Source organism: Prionailurus bengalensis, chromosome D3 (genome assembly GCF_016509475.1).
Source record: "Prionailurus bengalensis isolate Pbe53 chromosome D3, Fcat_Pben_1.1_paternal_pri, whole genome shotgun sequence".
NCBI lineage: Eukaryota > Metazoa > Chordata > Mammalia > Carnivora > Felidae > Prionailurus > Prionailurus bengalensis.
The window spans coordinates 39,200,714-39,205,716 of NC_057356.1; the positions used below are offsets into that span (position 1 = coordinate 39,200,714).

Consider the following 5,003-nt stretch of genomic DNA (forward strand, 5'->3'; position numbering starts at 1 on the left):
CACACCCCACCAAGGAGATCCACTGGAGAGGACTTGAGAGCCCACGGTGTGGTGCCGCTGCTAACCCATACATTCATGCTCCCTAACCGAGGCTCGGTTCCTGGATTGCCTGGTGATCCTTCTGTTCCCTAATCGGTTCTTTTCTTTCTCCGCTCATGCTATTTTTTTTTTTTTTGGAATCTAATTTCTCTTTGAACCCACTCTGCTCTAACTTGATCTCTATTCTTGGCAAATGACTTTGACTTTTACGGTACTGAGAGCAAAGAAAAAGAGGCAGGGAACAATATAATGGGAATTCTCATGATTTCCTGTAGCCCTGTGCTTAATTCTATCAGCATCCCTGTTTCCCCCTTCTCTGTTCTCACTGTGGCGTGTGCGCGCTTTGGCAGCACAAAGACTAAAATTGGAAGGATACAGAGGAGATTTGCATGGTCCCTGGCAAGGATGACAGGCAGGATCTGTTCTCACTGTGGCATAATGAGCCCCCAGCCCCACCTCAAGGCTTTATCTTCCCTCTTTTTTGCTGGATCTCCTCCAATTTCACCTTCTTAGGACCTAGTCTAGTCATCATCCACTTTCCTCAGTCTATGTTAGTGTTTCCCTCTCTAAAGGAATCTTTGCCATGACCCCTAATTGCGTTCAGTATTTCCATCTCAACCAAAGAAACCCTCCCTGGGTCTGGGTTCTAGGTTGACATGGCTCGCAGCCTGTGTTCTTCCTTCCCTTTACCGCCAAGCTTCTCAAAAGAACCCTGTTTCCCGCTTCATTCTTCAACCACTGTAATCTGCCACTCTCCCTCTTTGTGGAAACTAGTTTTGTCGAGATCATCTATGATTACTCTGTTTTCGTGCCCAACGGCCACTTCTAGTCTTTATCTAGTCTTTATTCTAGTCTCAACCTGTTCGATTGCCCTCAGATAGTTCTGTTCACGAACTCCTCCTGTTTAAAATATTCTTTTTCTCATCTTTTGAGATTTCACACGCTCTTTGATTTCCTTCTACCTCTTTGCCTACCCAGTCTCAGGATCCTTTGCCAGTTCCTGTTCCTATAACGTGGCATTCCCCAGGCTTCTCTCTCCTGGGATTTTTGTCGCGTCTCAATTCATCATCCTCCTGGTGGACTGCGACAACTTCCAAAGTGTCAGGGATTAGGGAAGCCCGAAGCCAAGACTCCAGTCCAGTTTCACTCTGAATTCTAAGCTTCCACAGACTTCTGCCCAGTAGATAATGTCCCTTAAATGTCTCCTCAGCCTTTCAAGCTCAACGTGTTTACATATAAAGCTCTCAGCTTCTCCCAAATTATAATTTCCCCTATTTATCCTATCCCAGTGAGGGGAGCTACTTTTTACTCAGTTGCCAAAACCAAAAAAAAACACTGGGCGTTGCCTTAGGCTCTTCCCTTCCCCACAGATATGCACTGTTGACATATCTAAAGGCAACATCAGAGCCCTACGGCTTTCATCTCTCACTGATTCTGCCTATCATCTCAGTGAGGTAACTACCCCATCTGCCTCTGACCTCTACCTGCCCCGGGCCTGGCCGCTCTCCACCCCACCCCCTTGGGTGCCCACAGGAGTCTTTCTATCACCCAAACAAAATGAAAAATTCACTCCCCTGACTAAAGTTCTATTCCATGATGCTTGTTAGGCTATAACAAGGCACTTCCCAATCCTTCTGCTTTGTGGATTAATAAGTTTTATTCCCCTGTCCTAATGTTCTGTGATTGAAAACAACCCAAAAAACTGTAGAATGGAATGCCCCATAAATTCGCAGGTTACTGGCACATACTTTTGCCTATCCGTTTCCTTTCCCCAGGAGCAACTGTCGCTTCTCCCTCTCGAATTCATCTCACTAATTCTTACTCACCAGATGTCAACTTCCAGCTCACCTCCTCTAGGAAGATTTCATTGCCCTTTCCCTCTCTTTTTTTCCCCACTGACTAACTGTCCCCCCATGTAGGCACTCTAGTTTTTACCACAAATTTGATGTTCAATAATTAATGGGTGGTGGGGTCCTTCTTGTTCTTCTTCATGTTCTTGTTCTCCCCGTCCCCTCCTCCTCCTCCTCCTCCTCCTCCCCCCTCCTCCTCCTTCTTCCTCCTCTTCTTCTTCCTCCTCCTCGCAGGGAGAGAAAAGACACCTTTCGCCTTTGCAAGGTGAACATCAGTTAGGATGAGTTAGTATCCCTCTTTACCGTTGTTCTATGGAGACTGAAGATGTGTGGCCTCATGGCCTTTAACAGTGGTGTTGGGGTAGTGACCTAGAAGATCCCCAGGAATGGAGGAAACTCCTCTTGGATGACTGCAAGGAATGCTAATGAAGGGGAAGGGGAAGGCAAATGCTAAGTCAGAGACCACCCAACACACAGTCCCTACAAACTAGTGGAATTACTCTGGACCCTTCTACGACATAATATTCACAAACATAAAGAATTAAACATAAAGAACATGCAGGCCGAGTTGGCTCCCATGTTCCGGCGACCTTGATTGACATGGAATGTATTATTTTCTCTACTCTTAAGGTCAGATGCTTATGGGTTCTAATTTGTACCTAAAATTTGTATCCTTTGCTTGTGAGAAGAACACGAAACTCTTTATTTTATTAACACTACATAATATGCTTTGCAAGTTGTCAGGACTGTAAATATTCAAATGGAAAAAAAAGCCTTTGTGCTTTAGTAGCATGCACACCCTTTGTTCTGGGTAATGAGCACAAATATAAAAGCCTAATTATCACTGCTGTTTTACACTCCATGGAGTGTTGACAACCTGTGAGACACCTTATAGCGTATAGGAAAAATACAGTGTGTGACCTGAATGAAGATCGATAGTCCTTTAAGAGGACTGATTTTCGACTGGTCACCCAACATGCCATAATATTTGCTAAAATTGTTTCAAAGAATAATTCTTGTCCTTATTTTTATTATTATTGGTAGCAAGTAATAGGTATGATACATTGCGCGATGTCAGGTTAGTCTTAAGTGTTAAACATATAAAAACAAAGATACTATTTATGAGGTGTGTTTTAACAATTTATTTTCTAGATTGATAGCCGTGGCCAATTCGATAGGAAGTACAGTGTTCTGAGCTGCCAAAGCCGTGCTCGATCCAGCCAATGAGATGTACTTGTAAGTCTGACCCTCTGCTAAGTTTTGTTTTTTGTTTTTTGAATATTTATTTTTAATTGGTTGAGAATCCCAAGTAGGCTCCGTACCGCCAGCCTAGAGCCCTACAAGGGGCTCAAACTCATGAACCCGTGAAATCATGAGTCACATGCTTAACCGACTGAGCCACCCAGGCGCCCCCTCTGCTAGGTTTTAAGGTTGCTGAGACAATGGTGGTCTGTGGTCACCACTCCTATCTTAAGCTGTGCAAGTTAACCCATTACAATAACAGAACCATAGGCAAAGTTAGAAGAAGTTTCAAGACCAGTGTGAGCGGTTGCCTGAGAACAAGTGGTCTTAGTGAAGTAAGTGAATTAGGAGGATAAAAAGAGGCAGACAGCAAAAAGAATTGGTAAGGAAACTAGAGAATCAAGAACATCATTGGGGCTCCTGGGTGGCTCTGTTGGGTGAGCATCTGACTTTGACTCAGATCATGATCTCGTGGTTCATGAGTTCGAGCCCTGCCTCGGGTGCTGTGCTAACAGCTTGGAACCTGGAGTCTGTTTTGGATTCTGTGTCTCGTCTCTCTCTGCCCGTCTCCTGCTCATGCTCTGTCTCTCTTCGTCAAAAATAAACATGAAGAAATATTAAAAAAAAATAAAAGAACACCATTAACAAAGTTATTTAGTAATTTGTTGTCTAAACTGGAACCCTTTTGATAGTGAAAAGGAGTTATTTATAATAATGCTGGAACAGTAACCAATACTGGGTAAAAGGGGACAAATGATCACTCTAGTTATATGCCATATTCATGTGATGGGGAGTAGCTAAGCTTTCAGATTGGAGAGGGGCATGAATAAGTTTTCATTCTTAAGGTCATTTTTGGTAGCAATGGGGTAGATAAGTAGGAAGAGACAAAGAATGGGCAGAGTGATCACTTACTTCACGAACATTCTCCATCCCTTAGGTGACAGTGCTGAGAGCTTCAAGAGGCAATAGATCGGAAATATATTTAGAAGTCAGAATCAGTAGGAGTGGTGACTGGACCCGGAATATTAAGAGGAGGAAATATTTTAGGATAACGGCATGGTTTCTGGGTTGGGTGACTGTCTTGATGATGGTACAACCAATTAATATAAAGATCAGATATAAGTCAGTAGGAACTGATGGAGGGAGAGCATACAATCAGTGTTGGAGGCTAAGCTTTATTTTTGGGGGAACACAGAGTGATAGAAATGTCTGGGACAGATGTTCAGAGGCAAAGTTAAGGCTGTGGATGAACACATGAAACTATCATGATTATAAAACTACTTGGCTTCAGGTGAATTGTTCTCATTGTCAGTTCTTGCTTGAATTCCTGGAAGAGCCTCCTTGGCTTTTCAGGATTAATTCCCTTAATGTTAGTGTGTCTGCTAGAAATACAACTCTAATAATACTTCCTATTGCATTCTTGTTGTATAGCAAATGTCTTCTGTAGACATCTTATTGGAGAATATTTATTCGTTTTCATAGCTCTCTTTCAAACCATTTCACACAGGTGGTTTTCAAGGCAATCACAGATGAAATTTGTAGGATTCTTGTAGCCCACTGACAGACATTGGACAATGCCACTTAGCAATATTATGTTTGAGGGTATGAGCCATACCCTACATTCTATTCTACGGTGTCATCTGTCATTGTCACTGAGGCATATTTAGGTATGTTGTAATGAAACCATCCACCTAGAAACACTACTGTAAGCTCAAAAACACAAACTCTTTTTTTTAATGTTTATTTATTTGAGAGAGAGAGAGAGAGAGAGAGAATGCAAGTGAGGGAAGGGCAGAGAGAGAGGGAGACACAGAATCTGAAGCAGGCTCCAGGCTCTGAGCCGTCAGCACAGAGCCCAATGGGGGGCTCGAG

At 43.1% G+C, this 5,003-nt stretch overlaps 1 pseudogene; it reads left to right on the top strand.

The window, feature by feature from the left end:
- The first annotated feature begins 377 nt into the window (after positions 1-377).
- On the top strand, positions 378-473 carry LOC122471061 (annotated as a pseudogene).
- Positions 474-5,003: the final 4,530 nt, after the last annotated feature.